The sequence below is a fragment of the Pinus tabuliformis genome, chromosome 1_1 (genome assembly GCF_031772625.1).
Source record: "Pinus tabuliformis cultivar Carrire ecotype Pingquan chromosome 1_1, CPIR1, whole genome shotgun sequence".
NCBI classification, from domain to species: domain Eukaryota; kingdom Viridiplantae; phylum Streptophyta; class Pinopsida; order Pinales; family Pinaceae; genus Pinus; species Pinus tabuliformis.
In genome coordinates, this window is record NC_142297.1 from 393738612 (window position 1) to 393759659 (window position 21048).

Genomic DNA, 21048 nt, shown 5'->3' on the forward strand with positions numbered 1-21048 from the left:
GTGGGATAGATGAAACAAATTGGTGTGTTAGCCAAGAACCTATATGCACTTGAGGTACAAGATGCATGCAAAGCCTTGAGGAGAAAGGCAAAGGTTAGATACTTGGTGCTTGAGAGGGAGAATAAATTACCTCTCAACATGCAGCGCCAGAAGAAGTCTCAGACAATTATGGAGGAGCCACAATTGGTGAAGCAACTTCAGGAGGTTGTGGAGTAGTCACAACTAGAGAATCCGAGAGGAGATCAAGTGGAGGCATCTACTCATGTAAAGACCTCCAGTAGGGGGAAATTTCGAGCCAAGTGGGCAAAGGGATCACATGCACCCATACCTCTAGGTAGGTGGTGGGGCAATGTGGAATGACAGTCCCAAGAAGGTTGGAATAGGGGCAAGATCATTGATGTACCCAACCTCTTTGATTAGACCTTGCTATGTGAGCCCCAATGAGGAGTCACAGGATTGGATGAGTGGTTAGAGGAAGATGTGGATGGAGCGACAGAGAGAGCTACAATGTAGGAATCCCAAGACAGTACAGAGCTAGCAGGCTTGCACCAATGCAGGATGGCACAGAGAGGTGTGCAACGATGCGAGATGCATGGAGTGTTGCAGCAGCTCAGATGTCACAACAGGGAGGTCAACTGGGAGATTTTTTGTTTCTAGAGTTGCTGGAGCAATAACACTTGGGAGAAGGGAGGTTTGGGATCGGGTTCAAGTTGAATGCATTTCTTGTTGAGAGGGAGTGTTGAAAATAGCAACAAGAAATGCTAAAAATAGAAGTGTTAAAAATAGCACTGCTATAAATAGTAGTTTGGGTACCAGTGTTGGACATAACAACAAGGAATGAAAAATGGAAGTGCTAAAAATAACATTGCTATAAATAGAATTTCGGGATGGATTCCAATTTTAGTTAGTCCCTAAACTAAAATTGAGAAGTAAAATTCGAATTTGATCTTAGCAGTTGTTTGAAAAATAATTAATTAATTCATATTGAGTTATTTAGTTGGAGAAAATCAAACATGAAGTCTATGTGAGGACATGTAACAATTTCTCCATTGATTGAGGAATTTATCCATCAATTAAAGAGATAAGGATGAGTTGTAATTAGTTAGCTCAGTTAACTGAGTCAAGTCAAGTTAGATTAATTCAAATAGTTTGTTGAATTAATTGTGAGTTCAGTTAGTTAATGCTTGCATGCATGTAACTATTTCTCTCTAGATAACTGAATATTCTCTCATAAATAACTCATGCATGTCAATTCAGAGAAAACCCAGTTGAGATTAAAGGAAGGGATAGTGTACTATCAGTTGGAGGAATTTTCCTATAAAGGAAAGTCATCCATGCAGAAGGAATTATCTCCTTCAGGTTTGTGCAATTATTTATGAGCCAGATGAGCAGTGTGAGGTGGGAATTCACATAAGTGGAAGCACTGGACCCTAAGAAAAACTGTGCAACGAAATAGGAGGCTTGGAGGGCAGAGGAGAAGGTTTGTGAGAAGCCTTTGACTATCTATGAGCAGCAGAGGGATTGTACTGAGAGTTGGATAGCTTGTGAGCTAAAGCTTTTTTTAATCCAAATATATTTCCACTTGTATGTTAATACAGAGATTGGGGTTTTAGGCTGAGGCTTTCCCCAGGTTATTTCTTTTGTGTTATGTGTGATTGATTTCTCATTCTCAATTATATATGTTCTAATTGATCTTGCTTATATTCGATTAAGCTTTCACAAAGTTTGTTGTAGAAGTAGATCTTGTATTTTGCTTTAGTATATTGCATAATTTGTTGATCTACAGTGGGAATTTCTACATGGTATCAGAGCTAGCTGATTTGTAGAAAAATTCTACATATAGAGATCAAGTACCACTTCATTAGAGACAAGGTCCAAAGAGGCGTTGTGAGATTACAATACATTTCCATAAGGGAGCAAGTATAAGATATTCTCACCAAGTTGCTAGTGAAAGGGAAGTTCGTGTTCTACAGGGACAAGCTGGGGGTGGTTGAAATTCTCTTCCTTGCTAGGAGGGAGTGTTGATTTTGTAGTTTCATAAGGTCTTCCACCAAGGCTTGGTGTTTTAGCATGTGGAAGTGAAGTCCTCTCTAGGTGGTTATTCGAGAGAAGAAACTGATATGGTCTCATTCCTAAGTTTTAACTTAGAAAAATTACATTTATTAACTATTTTATTAATGTAGACTTCGGGCTAACGTTTTTATAAGAATGAGTAATTAATTATTTATGTGAATTAGATCTAATCTTCATAATTGCTCAAAGAAAGCTAATATTTAATCCTAGTCCTCAAATACTTTGGAGTTTAGGGAATTTTTCCTATGGAGAAGCAGTTTAAGGGAGAAGATGAAGACACAACACAAGCGAGAGAGTTTTAGAAAGATTTTTATTGAACAAATTGCAAGAGTAACATTGCATATTTTTATCAAATATTCATAGGAACAAAGGAATAAGGAAAACACAACGAGAGGATTTTACTTAGCTGAATAAATTAGCGTGGAACCAAATGAGTGAGACAACTCCTGAATTTTTATGGATGGCATGGACTTGAAGACGCCAAGTGGTTTGATGATTTTGTCGAAATAATTTATCTCAAGTTTTGTTGTAATTTCCTTGTAAATTTTGAGCGCCATTTTCCCTAGTTAGCGAGCTCATGGTTTCTTTGAGAAATTAAATGATGAGAAGTTAGGGTTGAATTCTATTGTTGTATTCAATTTTTTGGGTTGTTTTCAAAAATAGTTTCCATTGTTATTTGCTAAGTTAAAGTGCAAAAGAATTCTCTATTTGTAGTTTTTAGATTTATTTATTACGAATATATCTATATATATACTTGGTAATTCTACATAAGACATTAAATCTCAAACTAACACTTGGAAAATCAACAGAATAATAATTCCATGCCTTTTTACCTTTTATTTGTAGCTTAGTATCATTATTATTATATTAAAATATATTATAATGTTATAATATATTTTAATATCAACCCATAAAGTTAGGAATAAATTAATAATATATCAATGAAAGTTATTTGGCTTAGGAACCATGCCTTGTTTCCACCTTTGCACCTTTCCTTCTAGTAGAATCCTAGCCGTCCATACTCCTTTCGTCTCTTGGTCTACAACCATGGTGTAATTTTATTAATCTCAACATGTTTACATATTATATATGCTAGGCTCACTAGCTTTTTAACATATGACCTCTTTGGCCTCAGCACTCATGCACTCCAGCCTCAAAACATATATGTACACTGGATCATAGACCCATTACGCTTATACACACAAATACACAGGCTTCAACAAAACCCATCTCACTAGCCTAACTAACTTGTATCGGCTCACCAACCTAGGTGACATGCATACATATGCATTACAATTCAGAGACAAACCAGGGTTCTTACATTCCCCTCCCCTTTATTTGCATCTGAATATAGATACAATTAAATGTGTAGACAACTATAGAACTCATGGATCTACTAGTAGGATATTTTACATAAACTTTTCTCTTTGCACTTATATGGTAGGGACATGTTATAGGGATTAACACTTAAATTTCCATCCTATGAAAATACACATAACGGGATTTGGATTCCATTGTGGCCTGGTTGTACTAGATTACTTTCATCTTGGCTTACTGAACATGGGGAACTATTCTCATCTTGGCACCTTTCCCCTATTTAATAAACTTGGTGCATACCATCAACATAACACTACAAAGATCTTCAACTCTGCTGGAAATGATCTCAAGAGGTTTTCCACAAGCCTGTGGTTGGAAATGTTGAGCAACTGACCAATACCCTTAGTCAAATTTTCATTTATAGTCTTCATTCAACATGCTTCTCTCTACTGAATTTACTTAGCAACCCTAAATTGATTTGGATTTGGTTTGTCATTGACATCTAAGAACAATTTGTAACCAGAACCAATAAGGCACCTTCTTTGCGGGTGATTAAACTTGAGACTAATTTTTATTTCAATCAATTCAAGGGGCCTAGCATGCTTACCTTTATCCCTTCTAGATACCCAAAGTTACCAAATCTTTCCTATTAAGGCATCAATTGTAATATGCTTCCATATTTCATTAATACAAATACATTTTTCTTTCCCACATTCGTTGTTATAATGATTGATACAAAATTCCTTGATCACTTATATAGGTTATGTTAAATCATTTATGTATCATGTACTTTGATGATTTTTCTATTGATGTCTTTGCATATCTTGGCTCAGAGCATCAAGGATGATATTGAAAGCTACAATAGTAAACAATGAGGATAAACATCGATAAAAATAGTATGAGTTATTCAACCCATTGTTTTCATCTATGATTTAATGGTAATGAACCTAGAGAGATTTTTTTATGTGTTTTTTTGTTCTAGTCTTGGTTTCCAAGTCTAAGGATATCTGTGTTTCCCTCAAGATAAGATTTGTCCATCAATAAGGGGCTACACCATGCATACCATATTCATACAACCAAGTTTTTATAATTATGGATGGTCTGTAAACATATCTAATTGTATTGCACCCACATGGATTCATTTATAGCTTTAGACATACCCCTATTACTACAGTTGAGGGGAGATGCCATGCCTATTGTCTTTGCTGCAAGTATTTTTCCATGATGATAAGACTGCTAATTTATAATTAGCAATATATACTACATATTTTGGTCATTCATGGACACCAATGTAATTTGAAATATTTGTTCACCTTATTCCCCTTGTCATCAACTAGACTATCAATTTTTGTACCTAGAAATAATGAGAAATGAAAATAAAATAGTAGAATGGAAAAGGAATCCACAAAAATGAATTGAATTATAACAAGATTGTAAAAACCTTAAGTAAGGCCTAAATAGAAAAGAACATTAGAAACGATAAATTCTATAGGGTTTGGAGAGAAAAAAACATTACGATTGAAAAAAGAACATTAATCAAAACTATATTGAGAATATCATGAAACAAAACTCTTAACTACTTCAAACTACTTTTATTTGTAAGGAAAAAGAACACACTATGACAATGCCAAATACACACATACCTTTAAAAATATCGTGAAAGTAATCACCAAAAAAGAGCTACTATTAGAAAGTTCATTATTAACAAACTTAAAAAATGTATTAGATATCATTTTTGGGATTCAACTGCGTTAAGTAAGTCATTCAAAGTATGACCATTTCCATGAGAGGTTTTGCAAATGGGGTAGCAAGCTAAGTGGGCTTGATTGTGGGGAAAAACTCCACAGTTAAGCGCGCTTGAGCCAGAGGAGTTCTGGGATGGGTGACCTCCTGGGAAGTCCTGGTTACCGGGTGCAAGCCCCGGAAGTGATGATTGATGCTATGTGATTCGTTCTCCACATTTCACTAGTTTCAATCCCACTTCTTCACCCCTGTGAGCATCACCCGATGCAATGAGTGCTAAGTGAACTATTCAAAAATCATGAGAAATTAGTCACTTTACGACTACCTCTCATGGAAATGGTCATACTTTGAATGACTTACTTAACGCAGTTGAATCCCAAAAATGATATCTAATATATAATGCACTGCGAAAATCCCCCATACTTAAATTAAAAAATGTAGTAAAATGAAGATTGCAAAAGAGCATGCATTACTTTGACAGAATTGGAGACAATAATGGTGATAATCTGTTGAAATCATGTAGGATCGTTGATGACAACCTATGGGACTCTTTCAGATACAAATAATGTTAACTACTCTTCACCAAGAGATCAACACATGAAACAAACAATAAGAATATAGGCAAATGCTTATTACATTCGTAAATACCATCCATCAAATTCAACTTCCCATTTACACCATCTTGCTTTTCTTCTTATGAATGACATGAAAGTATACTCAATCCCTTCACTAATTTGGTAATAAATACAGGTTTAGCAAGCATGGATATGTGTATGGTACCTCTATGCCTTCGGCCTGTGTTTTGGCAGAAAAGAGAGATAAAACATTGTCAAGAAAAGTGCAAATATGGAAAGGGTTTGTCTCAAGTTCAAGACGTCTAGATTCAATTTTTGTCTAGTCCAAAACTTCATTTGTTAGTGTTATTAAATATTTTCCAGTTGCTTGTTTTGTTTTAGCATAATCCTTTTGTGTAGCATCCAAGTTTGTATCCATGAGCATTTGAAGCATACATGCCATCCAAAATTATAGAGATGAAAATGCATAAATTAATAAATTAACTTCTTCTTAGGAATACTTTCAATTTTAATGGTATGACAAACAAGATCCATAGGGTTTCAAGAAAGGAATACCCTCCCCCCTACCCCAACCAACACCAGATGAAGCTACAATAAGAAAAAGATTATTCCCTTCAAGAACCAATAAATATACTACACAATGTAAATGGATGTGGATTCTCAACTTCACATCATAATATAAAAATATAAAATTGTATTACAGATTTCAATTCATTAGAGTGTAGACAAATCACATTCACATCATATTAGTCTATAGACTCAATTACATTATACTATCTAGAATTCTGGAATCAAAACAATGTGCAAGCTGTCTTATGGATTTAGAATGTTGTAATTATAGAATTACAAGAATCATAGTGTCAAATTCAATGATAACATGAAGTCGGCTGGGTCTATACTAGTGATCAATGTCAATTTCCACCACATGTTATTGCCGGCGTAGTGCATATTAAGCCAAAATCCCTAGGATGACATGATCACCATGGGTGAGATTTTCTAGTTAGTTATCTGCATTCTCATACAAAGTCTATAAATTTTAGCATCTACATCATTAACAAACCACCATAATCCCGCAATCTAGTGGGTCCAAATAGATACTCGTGACATTGTCAAGATCGAAGTAAAAAAACCAGTGAACAAAATTTTTCAACATTTTATAACTAACCTATAGTTATTGTGGGCCATTAACATATAACCCTGCCAACATCAAGACTATTAACAAAATTTTATTTAACATTAGGACTCCAATAAACACTCCATTGAATGTGAGCACTCTAAAATGCATGCTTTGGAAGATTTTTCATTCGAGCGTATTAGATGTTTTAAGCTTATGCTACTAAAATTAGAAGCAATAAAACATAAGGATCAACATTATAGATTATAATTCCCATTATATGTGTTCATAATTTCATCAATTAGTAAACATGTATGGCTTTGAATTTCTTTGGCCTTGCCTATGTCTCCTGCTTCCAACATTCCCTTTGTTTTCCCATGTTCCTTTAGGTTTCTTTCTTCCTTTACTAAATTATTTATTCTTGTCATCTTTGATCCAAAATTACAAAAATGTATTTTATGCAAACAAACATGCTGGCTAGTTTTCTCCATCTTTTAATTCATTCTTGTCATCTTATTCCAAAATTGAAAAGCTATATTTATGCAAAAAAACTTACATATTGGTTTTCTCCCTGCCATGTAATATATTCTTTTCATCTGATTCCAAAATTGCAAAACTACTTTTTTATACGAACAAAATTAATTATTGGTTTTATACCTGTCATTTAACCTAGCTCCATTCATTAGAAATTGATGCAACTACTTCTCTTAGGGTTCACATTCTTCTGTTATATTGTCCTAGGCTTGAGATAAAAATTACAAATTTATTTTTCAACCATCAATAAAAAGGGATAAGACATATAACACAATATGTCTTCAAGTATTAGAGAAAATACAACTAGTAATTGCAACAAATGTTGCAAAGGAAATGTCATAAGGCAGTAGCATAGGGAAGAGTAGCATTAACAATAAATGTGTCACTTGCAACATCTGGATAAAAAACATGGATGTGGTTAATACTGAAAACCAATTCAACAATTTTAAAAATTGTGAAAGCATACAAAAGGTTAAGAAATTTTTTTCTCTTCATGTGTTTAGCATAGAGACCTTAGCAACTCACTAGTGATATGGTCTACAATAATAGTCTTTTGAGCTTGGAATGTGGAACTTTGGTTCATTATAGCTTAGAAAGATGTTACTCAAACTAGATTTATGATCCAATAGCCCCATTCTTTCCTTGCTTGCAATTTCGGCCAAACTTTCTTCCAATCTTCTCTTGGAAAAGCTAGATTCAAATGTAGAGGATATCCTGTTTCGAGTATCCCATCCATTTGTGCCAACATAAGAGTTTCTAAATGTTGAACTCACTGGATGTTGAAAAGATATACGAGAAAAAGGAGAATCAAATTGCATTTGTGCTTGGTCCATCATCTTGGATGACATCATCGCATCATTTTGATGGGACTAGTAAGATGAAAAGGAATCACAAACTTGTGTTGAAGAAAGTTTAACTAGATTCGGTCTTCATAAATGCAATTTTGATCTTTGTAGTTGCAAAAGAAAAGAAATATAATTTTTGTAAATTGTAAAAATGAGTTTCTTTCTCATTTAATATCACAAGCACATGTTTGAATACTTCTAGGAAAGTTAAAGAGTCAATGTAATCGTTGAGGACCTATGAGGGCATGTTACATTATGTAAATTTATGTATTAGAGTCAACGAAAGACCTCCAAAAAAATTCATAATCCTCCACCATATGTCAGCCTCATAAAAATAAATAATTTTTATTTCAAAGACAAGTCGGCCTAAAGTGATCAAGTCATCTCAAAAGGAGAGACACAATCCTATATATAGGGTCATTCATCCTCACCTAAGGAGCAACAAGTCATATATGAAATTGTTGAAGAATAAGGACGAGTAAAGGGTACTAAAAGGAAAAATAAAGGTGTCTCTATTGCAATGAAGAAGGAGGGACTAAATACCGAGTTATCAAGGCATATTTAAGGCCTAATTACAGTCGCACGTGCAAAGAAAGGGAGGCGCATTCTGCAGTCATAAATGACCTCCTAGTAGAGTCATACGAAGAGGCTTGGTTGGGCTAGAAAAGATTTCCAATTAGGCATCTTACTCAAGCAAAGAAAGAGAATACTCAAGAAAATTTAAGAAAGCATGAAAAGCTATAATTATTTAAGGTATCCTCCACACGTGAAAATAAAAGTAAGACATACTACTATTGTTCCAGATCTTCTATCACATTGAAACAAAAGAGAGCTCGGTTGGGCTAGTAAAAAAGTCTTCTCCTTGATTAAGGAAGGTTCCATATCAAAATAAGGAAGAGAAGAATAAGGTCCCTTCTAGGGCATACAATCTAAGGGTTGTTGCAATAAAGCTATCAGTTGCTGGAAGGAGGACAAAGAGCTAAGGAAGTGATATCAAAAGGAAGGGTTTGATTTGTCCTTGGAGGATCTTTGTGTCAAGGGTCTAGGGTTTGGAATTTGTCATTTGAAGCTTCAATAAGAGAAATTTTTAGAAGGGTTTTCCTCTCTAGGAGAGAGGTTTTTCCTTGGCTGAGAGCCAAGAGCTTGTGTTCTTGTCTCTTGTATTTTGGTAACTGTTTGATGAAGTAAGAATACACACATTGATAATAATAAGAGAATATTGTGGTAATAAGAAAATTAAAAAGTATTTCACAAATTGTTATCATTGCTAGAAGAATCTCATTATAACTCAAATTCCCTAGATTCTTCAACATGGTATTAGAGCTAAGGTGACACATCAAGGAAGGGAATCTCAATAACACATATAATCAAGAAACAAAGGGATACAAAGGTTGAAGCATAAGATCTACAAGCAATGGTTCCAGATCCATCAAAGACAAGGAAGATTACCTAAATCCATCAAGAAGGACTACCATCCTAGGAACAAAGAAAGAAGAAAGCCTTCCATCTAAAGGTATCTACAAAGAAGGCTCATCCGAGAAGAGTCTCCATCAAATATTCTTCATCTTAAGAAAGAAAAACCTCTAGATCAAGCTTCATTATTGAAGGTCTCTACACACTGGAAAGTTTTCATCACCAAGCAATCTCTCACGAGGCACCTCAAAAGAAGAAGAAATACCTCTTCATCACCAACTCTCTCAAGTAAGTATTTGTATGTCCTCTTCTGAACATATTAAAATGTATTTTTGTAAGGAAAATGACAAATTGGTTGGGACTACCAATTTCCTAGCATGGAAAAAGAGGACTGATCTACTTCTCAAAGAGAATGATCTTTTGGACTACATCAAAGGGAGTATCACTATTCCTGCTAAGGAACAAAATCAAGCCCTAGTAACTTATAATAAGGATTAAATAAGGGCTCAAAGGATTCTATCAGAATCCATCAAGGACCCTCTCATTCCTATGTTTCTAAACTTGAAACATTGAAAGAAATCTATGATAAACTGATGGAGCTATTCTCAGTTAGTACAACTGGAGAAGTGATATCATTGCGTAATGAATTATATAAGATGAACATATACAAGGAAGAATGAAAAGCTCCATACTTCATGAAGATATTTGAGATGAGAGATCAGCTACAAGAAGTAGGAGAAGTTATGTCTGACAAATAAATGACAATTGTGGTGCTTAATGCACTACCTGAAGAATGGGGAAACTTCACATCAAGTATATATGCCAAAAAAGAAGCTACCCTGCTGAATGAACTTTGGTGTATATGAAAAATTGAAGAGACTAGACTCAAAGCCAAGGAAGATGTGGGATCAAAGGAGTAGGAATTTGTTGCTATGACCAAGAGAAAAGGGAAATTTGGCAAGTTTGGTCCACAGAGAAGGGGTAAAAGAGATATGTCCGAAGTCCGATGCTTTGGCTCTCAAGATTTTGAACACTATAAGAGGGATTATCCCAAGTTTAAGAAGGACAATAACAAGAGGAAACGAGAAGAAGCTCACATTACCTAAGAAGTGAAAGAAGAAGATAAGAAGTAAAAGGAGGATGATCCTCCAGATCTCTACTATGATTGAAATCAACTTCTTCATATAAGTCTTCTTTAAAAGGTTTGGGGTATCATAGGAACATGTAGTAGTAGGATAGAATGCATGGTTTATGAAAATGGCATCTTCAGGATTATAAGAGAATTATGTAGAGATAGGTGAGATAAAGATATTCATGTAGGAAGGATGTAGCTATTGAATAACCTTGTCAATGCAAAATGGACTGATCATGATCTGGAAGAATCATCTTAGAAGGCCACTATCATCAACAAGAATGAAAATTTGCAGAATGAGGACTATAAGGATCCTCCAATGAAATATTCAATAGAATATTCATGTTTTCAGAAAAGGAAGATGTCTTGAGGGGAATCCCACTTATGAGGATTCAAGAAAGGATGACAACTAGGCAGAGAAGTATTTAGCAAAGGAAAGAATATTGAGATGATCTCATTCAAGGAAGTTGTTAAAGGAAGTTGAAATGATCAAGGAAAGAAATAAGATGAGATATGTGTGCATCTATGTTTTCAGTTTGAAATTGATGTCATCATATGTGTCAAGCATGGGGAATGGCTCTAAAATCATGGTCATGAATAGGGAAGATCTCTTTCATTAATAATATGCTTAGAGACATATTCACACACTGATAAGGGTCAACATGAGAAATTTTCTCATAAGAAGTATGAGGTGGTTGACTAAGAAACTTACAAAGAAGCATATGGTAAAAAGAGATCAGGGATAAAAAGGACACCATGGACACTAGGAATCAACATCCGACAGATTTGTTGAAGGCATCTCCCAAAAGAAGGCACGAGAATTCTGACTAAGGAAGAAAATTATCAAAGGACCCTTGACACGTGGAAAATCCTTGGAGATGTGAAAATGCAGGATGATGATGATTCAAGCCAACAAGATGTCATGATGGAAATCCATCTCATAAGGTATTATTTGATTTAATGTTATGCTTTTATTTCTTGAAAAATATTTAGATAAGTTCATACAGGGCTATTGGAAATAGGGTTGTAATTGCAAATACAACTAGAATTCATGTGGTGAATGGAAACTCTTGAAAGAAACATGATGAAGAAGAAGTAGCCATATGATGAAGGTTCCAGATATGTATCAAGAAGGTCATTTTCCATGAAGAAAGGAATGACATGACAAACCAAGGAGGAAAGTGATCGAAGGTTATTGCCCTACAAGGAAGAAACTTGAATAAACTTCATGAAATCAAGGAAGGAAATTCATAAATAAACTAAAGGTCCCACAAGAAGAAGTTGTTGATGTATAGGCGAGTCTCTAGTTAAGAGGGAGCTCTAACAAGTCCCTAATTAAGAGGTAGCTTGGACAAGTTCTTGGTCAGAGGGAGCTTGGGTACATTCCTTCAAGGAATGGGCATATCTTCCCTAGTTGAGAGGGAGAGATAGACAACATTCTTGACTTCATTTTGGAAGAGAGAATGGAGGATTGGGTAATCATCTGATATCTGATGCTCTTTGAGGATTTGTAGGTCATCCAAGACAAGAGTAGGCAAGAGGACCGATATTCTTTGAGGGTTTGGAACCCAAGATAAGAATAGTCCTAGAAGGTCATACTTAGTGAACACTCGGGTGGGTATGTACCTTGAGAGACATTGAAGAAGGTGTCTATAGTCATTGGTCTCACTAACATTGTGCTCTGATCTATTGAGAGATAGAGCTGTCAGTCAAGGCCTTGCTGTGGAAAAAAATATTGGTTACTATGATGATATAACAGATGGATTTCCAATCCGATTTCTCTTATGTGAATTCTTTAGATTGAAAATTTCCAAACTCCTTGTACTAATTTATGAATACCTCCCTAGTTAAGAGGGAGCATTGAAGAAAGTGTAACTAGGTTCGGTCTTCATAAATGTAATTTTGATCTATGTACTTGCAAAAGAAAAGAAATATTATTTTTGTAAATTGTAAAAATGTTTTCCTTGCTCATTTAATAGGTCAAGGACATGTTTGAGTGCTTCTAGGAAAGTCAAAGAGTCAATTTAATTGTTGAGGACCTATGAGGGCATGTTGCACTATGTAAATTTATGTATTAGAGTCAAAGAAAGACCTCCAAGCAAAGTCATAAGCCTCCTCCATATGTTGGCCTCATAAAAAGGACTAATTCAGATTTCAAAGACAAGTCAGCCTAAAGTGATCAAGTCAGCTCAAAAGGAGGGACAAACTCCTATATATAGTGTCATTCATCCTCACCTAAGGAGAAGCAAGTCATCTCTAAAATTAGTGAAGAAGAATATGAGTAAAGGGTACAACAAGGAAAAAGGAAGATGTCTCTATTGTAGCGAAGAAGGAGGGACTAAAGACTAAGTTCTCAAGGCATATTTCCGACCTAATTACAGTCACATGTGTGAAGAAAGGGAGGCTCATTCTACTGTCATAACTGACCTCCTAGTACAATCATACGAAGAGGCTTGGTTGGGCTAGAAAAGAGTTCCAATTAGGCCTCTTACTCAATCAAAGAAAGAGATTAATCAAGTGAAGGTAAGAGATCATGCAAAGCTACAATTCTTGAAGGTATCCTCCACACGTGCGAAGAAAAAGAAGACATTCTACTGTTGTTCCAGATCTTCTATCACATTGAAATAAAAGAGAGCTCAATTGGGTTAGTAACAAGGTCTTCTCCTTGATTAAGACATACTATTGCTGTTCCAGATCTGCTATCACATTGAAAGAAAAAAGAGTTCGGTTGGGTTAGTAACAAGGTATTCTCCTTGATTAAGGAAGGTTTCATCTCAAAATAAGGAAGAGAAGAATAAGGTCCTTCTAGGGCATACAATCTAAGGGTTGTTGCAATAAAGCTATCATTTGTCAGAAGAAGGAGGACAAAGAGCTAAGGAAGTGATATCAGAAGGAAGGGTTTGACTTGTCCTTGGAGGATCTTCATTTCAAGGGTCTAGGTTTTGGTATTTGTCATTTGAAGCTTCAATAAGAGAAATTTTCAGAAGGGTTTTCCTCTCTAGGAGAGAGAGGTTTTTCCTTGGCAGAGAGCCAACATCTTGTGTTCTTGTCTCTTGTATTTTGGTAACTGTTTGATGAAGTAAGAAAACACACATTGATAATAATAAGAGAATATTGTGGTAATAAGAAAAGTAAAAAGTACTTCACAAATTGTCATCATTGCTAGAAGAATCTCATTATAACTCAGATGCCCTAAATTTTTCAACAACTTGGTCTTGAAAATTTAATTGTTGCCTTGAAGCTGCCATATTAGCATTACAATAAAATGTTTTTTTCTTCAATAAATGAAGTCTAGCATCATAATCCCTTGAACTTTTTTGTCATGAGAAATAATTTCTAAATCCAAGCAAAGACTAGGTAAAATTGGAATTGGTTAAATCTTGCATAGGAAATACTGAATCATAAGTTGTAGAAACAAGCTAGTTTTGTTGTCCCAGAGGTAATTTTCCTCTCCCAACAACCATTATTGTAGGATCAATAAATTCAACATCGTTTGAGCTGCTATTTCAAAGTGTCTGATGCAATAAATTGTATGGATTTGAATATGTATTTTGAAATGCTGCAGAGGCATCATGATCTTGAGTTCCATTGGAGAAAACTTCAGAAATCCAAAGGATAATCAAAGTTAACTCAACATAAAAATTAAAGTTCAACTTAGACATGCATGATTTAATATTAAGATACTTCATTAAAACTACAAAAGAAACATGCAATTCAAACTCAAATCACAAACCTGGGCCAACAGTAGATTCATATGGCCTATCTGCTCTCAACTGGGGGGGGAATCCTGGAGGTGGAAATGGAGGGATTCTAGTTGGAACAAAAAAACTTGGTGGAGCAGAGAATTGAGACCTTGAACTAGAAATTGGTGTGGCTTCCAAAAAACTCAAAGGAATTATAAATTGTGAATCACTTTCACTCACAATTATTAACTTGAGCGAAAAAAAAATAAAACAAAAATTGATACTTCATAATTATGGCACTCTACTTAAATTTTGTTCTAGCTCATAAATCCATAGATACATTCATAAGTAGATTAATATAAGAATGTTGGTGCAGGGAAGCTTCAAAGGCAATACAAAGATTTAAGACATGCAATATTTGATTATTGTGTATTTGGGAATGACAATTTATCACATTTGAACAACAAACAAATAAAAAATATAAAACTCTACCCCCAAAAATGTTAAAAGAAGATATTTTAATGGTGTATAGAATAAAATATGTCATGTGGGTTATGAATAACATATTTTAATATGAATTACTATTGACGTATACTTAAAAATATATTAATAACAAAAAAATCAATTTAATGTTCGCTAATAAAATGACTCAATGCACATGTTATGTAATCTCTATAAAATTCAAAAATACAATTTAAACAATAAAAAATTACACATTTTTTGTGCACTATAAAAGAAGTTTGCACTTGAATAAATTTGATCCCTCTTGGCTCATGTTAGGTCTATGGTTAAGATGGATCTATGCTTGTTTTAGTCCATGGCAATAAGAAATGATACCACTAGCCCAATGCCAAAGTATATGTGACACATATTTATGATAACAATGAAATCAAATTCATAGATTTAATTGCCAAACTAATGTCAAAGTGTTTATGGAACATGGTGATGATAATATCCAAACATAATCACAAACTTGAACGTTTAACATGGGTCTTCTTATCAACATTTAGAATGACTAATTCATAAAGGACCACTAGGTCAATGTCAAAGTGTATATGACACATACTAATTATATAATGAAATAACATTAAAAAATTTTGTTTTCAAACTAATGTGGCACATACGAGTGATAACAATGAAATCACAAAATTGAAATTCAAACTTCAATGTTCTTATTAGTATTTAAGAAATACTAACTCAACAAGGACTGAAATAAGGAAACTCCTCAACTAGTTTGACCCTTTACGAGTTAAGAAAACAACTATCTCATTATATTTTTAACAAATTTGTTGAGAGAAAAATTGGTCTTAAATCCAAGTTCTAAGCTACCTATCATACTCCTATTATCTTCAGATACTATTTGTTATAGATCTCTCATTGTAATAGTCACTAAAATAACTATTTGTTGTAGACCTCTCATCATAATAGTCAGTAAATGAGAAAACTAAAATAGGTGTTCTAACTACCTATCATAATCATAGGTCTATTATCTTCATATCCTATTTTTTATAGATCACTCATCATAGTGGTCACTAGATAAGAAAAATATCTTAATTTTGAAACCTAGAATGATGACCTAAACTTTATTTTCATTTTTAAAATAAGAACTTAATATCAAACAAGTAGACTATATGCACTCTAAGTGTGCAAAGGTGCACAAACTAATGAAAATATTCACAAATTAATATATTATGAAGTTTAATATTTAAAACATATTATCAAAGTCATAAATTTATTTATTACGAAAAACTTTCTGGTTGTTGGGGTCCATGTGTACCTACCTTACCCCTTTGCAGAATTGAACCTATGATATCCTAAGAGAAAAAACATGTTCTTAATCATTAGGCCACTCAAGCTATATAATGGATAAATAGATTTATAATAAGAAGCTAAGTATAAAATACAAAATGGTACACCATCAAAAATGAAAATTTTCTTTCAAGTAGGGAAACTCAAGGTTCAACCCTATGGATACATATTAAAGATTCATGTTTACACTATCTTGTGGTTATATTCCAAAGATTATCCAGGAGAAGGAATGATATGAATGATAGGAAGGTTAAATCTAGAAAAAGGAGGAGACGTACACCAATGAAAAAAGGATGAATATAAATGTATAAGATGAGGCTACTGCAATAAAGTCTCTAAACCGCATTCCATACTTGTTTTTGGTTGTTAAGGGCTTTTCATATATTATCCAAATTTCTCACACTTGTCAGCAAATACTTGGCTGGCCTTGTGCTCAGCAAGACTTGGTGACTTGGGAAAGAATTTCCAAATAAAAACAAAACTTAAAACATAGTAAGGATGAGTATTGGTGGGTAAAGGTGAGTATTGGCTGAGTATGAGGCAAGTCTTCACGAGTCTGGAGAGTGGAAAGTCTCGCCAGTAAGGGTGATGGTAAATTTTAAGCACCATGTAGTGAACACATGATTGGATTTCTATCTTTCCATCCTAGAACTTGTGTAAATCTTTTGAAATGGGTCATCAAATGCTGCAATAAAATACAAAAATTTTAGAATATAGTCAGGTTAGCTGCAAACTTGGTGCAACACTACAAAATTATTAGTTCTTTGTTTTATAACATGCTTTAATTTACCTACCAGTGAAAAGTGGCCATATTAATATTCATATTTATTGCAGTTAAAAGTATTCATGGTCAATGAAGAAGATAAATAGTTATAAGGCGGTTATCTGTTAAGTTCCTATGTGAAGAGCTTCATGGGTTTGAGCTTTTTTTTAGAAGTAACATTTGAGATTTTTGCTGGAAGTAATGAAAAACAATAACATGGACAACTGCAAAATTTCATTTGAAATTTTATATAAACATTTCTTGATTTATCTGCCAATGAGAAGTGGCCCTGTATACTTGTATTTATGAAGTCAAAACTTGCCAAAGTCTTCAGTGAATGAAAGGGTCAATATTTTTGAAGTCCTTTCAAATATGAACAACTCGGTGCTACTTGCATTGTAGGAACTATACTACAAAACAACATTGTCATTCTCCAACCCTCGGAGCATAACACGACTCTCTCAAATAATGCTACATATTTTAGTAAAGAAATCAATATTCAAGGTGAGGTTTGGCATTTGACACAAAAATTTCAAATAAACAGGAAAGGAAAGGACGTGATGCTGCTAAATTGTTTAGTGAATCTAACAACGGACACAAAACAAACTGATAATGCTCATTTCCAATAACATTGATAGAAAAATTAGAATTGATTATTTTTTCATTAAGCCATACAATATTTTATATCATAGCCTTTTAGATTTATAAGGAAAAAAAATCTACATGCTTGAGATCCTCTGTACAACACTTTGCTTCAGGAGGTAGGCCCATATTATCTAGACCATTACTTGCAGTCAAGTCAATGAACTGAATATCCAAAATAAGAAACATAAATGAACTTATATTTAAGAACACAAAACGCTAAAGATTATAATACAAAAGAAAATACATCCTCTTCTGAGAATAGGTTGATTAGATGAATAACCTACTGAATCAAAGTATTTATGCTTCAATAAGAACTACAAGATAGTTTGCAGTACTTCAATGATGGTCCCTTCTAATAAGTGCTCCAGGGAAAGACTACTTTGATTCATAAGCCTAATCAATAAATAAGAGATCTTCCCCAGAATAGAGGACCTCTATAAATTCCAAGTCTACATCTCCCATTCAGAGAAAGTCTACAACAAGTGTCCAAACACTTCAGAAAAATGTACTTTCATGCCTTGTCCTTCTAGAACATAAATTTCTCAGTGCTAATGTCGAATGTATTTGGTCTTCAATTTTCTTTCAAGGATACAACATGTCTATTTTTCCATTCTTCCCTGAAAACTGCATAGAAAAGAAAGTAGCATCATCCTTTGAAGCTCTCCAAACACTCCCTGGAGAGGGACTCTTGCCAAAAAATTTTCAGTCCAGTGCCCCTATCATTATTTGATCTCTTTCTGAGTTCTCTATATAGGTCGCTGAGTGCCATCTGAAATTGACTCAATACTCTCTCCTGGAGGGCGTTCTAATATCTGCCAAGGGGTTCACTATAAAACCGCCAGGCATGCCTTTATGCCTTCTATTCTCCATGATATTTGTTGCTCGTCCAAATTTACTCAAGGATGAAACATCATATGTTGCAAGTATTATGGGTACATATCTTCCTTCACTTTTCCTCCAAAGCTTGGAGCATAAAAAATCGGTACCAAGAAACTTACAACATCTATCCCCACCACCTTTAATAGTAGAGGTAGGCAGCCTACCTGTTGAGACAGCTAGAGCCTGATCCATTTCATCAACAATCCATTCTAAACCATGTATCCTTGACTCTAAGGATCACATACCCTCTTGTGAGCTTCCTATAAAACACTGGCAACAAAATAAAAGACTTAAAGTCGTCAACTGCCAGTGAATTTAATGATGAGAGTGCAAAAACAACTAAGTAAAGGTACATTTCACAATACTCTAGAGCCTAACTGCAACAATGATAGGGCATTTCTATTCTCAAAAGTTTGCCACTAGTGTCATGACATGCACATTTCTACTCTCAAAAGTTTGCCACTAGTGTCATGACATGCACTCATATAGTTTTAGGATTTTAATAAGATTTGATGGATATCTGTTACTCATGCTACACTATTGGCTGCAATATAAGAATTGTATAGTCTGCATTTAAGGAAACTATCTTATGAAAACAAAGTGTACTCATATTTTATTGAAATAAGAATTTAAAAGCTTTTCTCAGAAATGATATTTATGGGCACATGTTTAAAGGCAGGCGACAAGCAAGATCCCTCAAGCAATATCAATATACAACCTAAATCTCGTTGGATATGGACCAACCATGAAGACTCTTGAGTCTTGAGTGATGGTTGACAACATAAAGTATAATTTTTTCCTTCCAGAATTGCAAGCCACTGATGCATTATGATCACATAAATAATGCAACTACAGATTGTTAAAACTAGAGAAAGGAACAATCATATTGTATGCAGAACAAGAGATGAGGGAGCTTAAAACCATGCATAATTACAGCATGTTGAAAAATCATATGCTATAGATTATCCAGGAGAAGGAACGATATGAATGACAGGAAGGTTAAATCTAGAAAAATGAGGAGATACACACCAATGACAGAAGGATGCATAGAAATGTATAAGATGAATTTAGTGCAATAAAGTATCTAAACCCCATTCCATGTTTATGGATGGTAAGGGCTTGTAGGATATTACCCAAAGTTTTCACACTTGTCAGCAAAGACTAGGTTGGCCTTGGACTCAGCAAGACTTGGTAACTTGGGAAAGAATTTCTAAACAAAAATAAAATTTAAAACATAGTAAGGATGAGTATTGGTGGGTAAAAGGGAGTATTGGCCGAGTATGAGGCAAGTCTTCTCAAGTCTAGAAAGTGGCAAGTCTCGCCAATAAGAGTGATGGTAGATTTTAAGCACCATGCAATGAACCAATTATTGGCTTGCTATCTTTCCATCCTATCCTTTGAATACCACATTATTCTCATCCATTGACAAGATAAAAAGGTAGCAAGAAAATTATTGACTTACTACATGATGCTTACTATTTCCCACGAGTTCATGACCAAGCATGAAGCATGTACTTGACCGAATTAAGAGTTAGGAAAACATGCGAGCCTTACCCGAGTCAAACTTCACTAATATTATCAACATCAGAAAGAACGTAGTATAAACCAACAAAGAGACCTACAACATGTGCTTAAATTCCATGCCTTCATGATGGACATTTTGGCTCAACAAATATTCAAATTGTATAGTGAAATTATGCATCCACTATTTGAATCTATTGTACAATCTTGATGTTGCTATATCAATATTTTGTACTAAGAACTGAGCCACCAAAATTGTCATCACATATCTGCAAAAACTGAAAATAAAACACATTCAGTGGCATGAGATTGACAATCATGACTATGGTTCACCTATGACTGAATGGGAGCCAGATACAAACTGAGGAGCAATGGTCAATATAGCGACAAACATTTTGGAGGCTTGTATCGAAATTATACTTATATGGTCAAAACTTTTGACATCTCCTAATTGAAAGGACCTTCAATCTGGAAATTAAGTGTATAGAAAGGTACCTGAATAAGCTCCAAAAATAATATTGTTCACACAATTTTCTTTGACGCGGGGCAAAATCATTTGTATCTTGTGCATTGCACTAGTCTGTAGAATGATTTGTTCTTGTATTGTTGGTTTGCTACTTTTTATTGGAAACAAATTTGACAATATGCTTTACATATGAGGTTTGGTCAGCAATGATGATTTTTGTCTCAGTATCCAAGGGTATGAGAGTCTCTGTTTTTTCTGCGATTGTGGGCTTTTGTGTTATGAAACCAACTCACAAAAATATAGAAAAGATAGATCAACGACTTCAAAATCAGCCTCTTTGAGGGGGAAACCTCCTTTACATTACACAAATGAACAATTCTTGGATGATACAAATGACAAAACCTCCTTTCTATATATAAGAGTCTAAGGGGTCACAATATTATCAAAGTCGACATAATAATAACAATACAAGGGCACAACAATAATAATAGTGGGCTTCTATGGGGCACAATAATAACAATATGGGGACAATAGGG

General features: G+C 34.4%; 1 pseudogene; it reads right to left on the reverse strand.

The window, feature by feature from the left end:
* LOC149213285 (uncharacterized) overlaps positions 1-18492 on the reverse strand; it is a 190625-nt pseudogene extending 172133 nt beyond the window's left edge.
* Between the last annotated feature and the right edge of the window lie 2556 nt (positions 18493-21048).